Here is a 2,763-nt window from a genome sequence, read left to right on the forward strand (position 1 = left end):
AACAGATTACGAATGAACGATAACAATGTTCAAATTTTGTGGCAGAGCCAGGGATCGAACCGGGGCTTCTGGGGGTGGCAGATAATAACACTAACCACTATTCCATGGAAGCGGTCTTATAAAAGTATTTGTTGAATAATTTTAACGTTATTTCATCAAGCACGGTGAAATTTTGGATAAGGCCGAGACATTTCCTGAACACCTCGCCATTGAGTTAACGTTTCTACGCAGGAACATTCAACAAGTAGGTTTGATACTGCTTCTTATTGATCCTAGCAGTGTGAAGGTCCCATGGTGTAATGGTTAGCACTCTGGACTCTGAATCCAGCGATCCGAGTTCAAGTCTCGGTGGGACCTGGTTGGTATTTTTATTTCGAATAGATTACGTCATCAGAAAGCAAACTTCGTGTTTTCTAGAATAGATGGAAAGTTTGATGTAACACGGCACTAGGCAGTTAGAAAGTAATCTGAGTCGTTCCAGGTAAAATAAACAAAGTTCGTTCGTATCTTTATTCTGAGTTTAATATATTTATTTAGTATGTAACATCTACCGGGCTGAGTAGCTCAGGCGGTAAAAGGTTGGCCTTCCGAATCCAACTTCTCAGGGTCTGGTGGTATTTGAAGGTGATGAAATAGGTCAGGTTCATGTCAGTAGTTTTACTGGCATGTAAAGGAACTCTTGCGGAACAAAATTCTGGCACCTCGGCGTCTCCGAAAACCATGTACAAATGTAGTTAGAGGGACGTAAAACCAATAATATTATTCTTATGTAACATCCTTGGACATACGAAAACCGCTAAGTGATGATATTGTCGGACTAATGGTGACCCGTAGCATCATTAAGAACTATAATTCATTGCTATAACTCGAGCAACATTGAACCTTAAAAGACAAAAACTAACTGGCCAACGTTCTAAGCTGAAATATTTCACATAATGTTTTCACGTATGTAATGACGGTATGTTTATAGACCTGCATCTCATGTTTACGTAGACGCTGCATAAAGGGACTTCATGGCCTCAGTGATATGAAAACCATCAATAATTTCATTTCATTTCTAAGAATAAAATGTCATAACTGTCAGAAAGAAATATATCCTGCAGATTATGCTGAAATCAGAAAGGCGAAAGGACTGAAGAAAATAGAATGTTTTCTACTCAACCCCGGGAGGTCAACCGAGTAGGGGCTGTTCGGTTCCCACCTCAGCCATCCCCAGAGTGATTTTCCGCGGTTTCCCACTTCTCCTCCAGGCAAATGCCGGGCTGGTACCTAACTTAAGGCCACGGCTGCTTCCTTCCCTCTTCCTTGTCTATCCCTTCCAATCTTCCCATCCCCGCGCAAGGCCCCTGTTCAGCATAGCAGGTGAGGTCGCCTGGACGAGGTACTGGTCATCTTCCCCAGTTGTATCCCCCGACCCAGAGTCTGAAGCTCCAGGACACTGCCCTTGAGGCGGTAGGGGTGGGATCCCTCGCTGAGTCCGAGGGAAAAACCGAACCTGGAGGGTAAGCAGATTAAGAAAGAAAGAAAAACCTACCATATGAATCAAACTAAGGAAGATAATCAGCTGGCAGCATTGGTTTAGTGTAAAAGAAGGCCTAATGGCCTTAACTTCGTCAATAAAGACATCTATCTATCTATCTATCTATCTATCTATCTATCTATCCATATATTTGTTACTATAGGTAAGGTGAGCCACATGTTGATATTTTATGATGGACGCAGTATACTTTTCATGTATCTCTTGACACAAAAAAGCAAAGCAAAGCAAAGTCAGCTCCGTACAGGCCATGAAGGCCCTTGGAGGGATGGAAGGTAAAGGCTTCCACTATCCGTAAACTCGTCACTTGGTGGGGTAGAGTGGTTAGCAATACGCCCGGCCGCCTTTGCCCCCAGGAATTAACCTTCATCGGCTAACGTAAATTTTTTAACACTTCGGCTATCGTTGCGGCTGTTAGCCGCACTTGCATCTTTCTAACTCTAGTGCTATTGTTTAACTTAAATGCATAATAGACAGCAGGTCTCTTAAATCAGTATTAGTAAGTACGGTATTAAGTAATAAACTGTATTATTTTTCGGAATGATTTCTTCATTACAACATATTTTAGAAGCTTAAACATTATCACAATTCTTATTGTTCTAAGACATCAATATTCAGTTGGTTTTAGTTCACGTCAATAAGCTGTATTTTCTTTGTATGCACAATATCAATATGTTGATCATATAATAAAGGAGAAAAGGAATCATGAACATTCAAAATATCTATTAGCCAAAGTGTACATGTCCGAAAAAAACAAGTATAACATACCTCACATATTACAAACAACCGAAACAAAACTTTTATTTTCAGTCACATACTTGTTGGGGAGAGCCTCCGTGGCTCAGACGGCAGCGCGTCGGCCTCTCACCGCTGGATACCGTGGTTCAAATCCCGGTCACTCCATGTGAGATTTGTGCTGGACAAAGCGGAGGCGGGACAGGTTTTTCTCCGGGTACTCCGCTTTTCCCTGTCATCTTTCATTCCAGCAACACTCTCCATTCTCATTTCATAGCATATATCATTCATTAATAAATCACTTTGGGAGTGGCGACCCCATCGTACTAACAGCCTATATCTGCTTCATTCATTATATCCCTGACCCAGTCAATGACTGGAAAACAGGTTGTAGGTTATCGTTTTATCACTTGTTGGGGATAGCCACCCACCTTCACTCAGAATCCCAAGGAATGTAATGCTATTCTTCAGAAGATGCTCAGCAAGCGGTT

The 2,763-nt window shown here is 41.8% G+C and overlaps 1 non-coding gene across 1 annotated transcript; it reads left to right on the top strand.

Annotated features, from left to right (window-relative positions):
• The first annotated feature begins 285 nt into the window (after positions 1-285).
• On the top strand, positions 286-357 carry TRNAQ-CUG (transfer RNA glutamine (anticodon CUG)). The gene has a single exon. It is a non-coding gene; the product is annotated as a tRNA-Gln (tRNA).
• The last annotated feature ends 2,406 nt before the right edge of the window (positions 358-2,763 follow it).

The sequence above is a fragment of the Anabrus simplex genome, chromosome 8 (genome assembly GCF_040414725.1).
Source record: "Anabrus simplex isolate iqAnaSimp1 chromosome 8, ASM4041472v1, whole genome shotgun sequence".
NCBI lineage: Eukaryota > Metazoa > Arthropoda > Insecta > Orthoptera > Tettigoniidae > Anabrus > Anabrus simplex.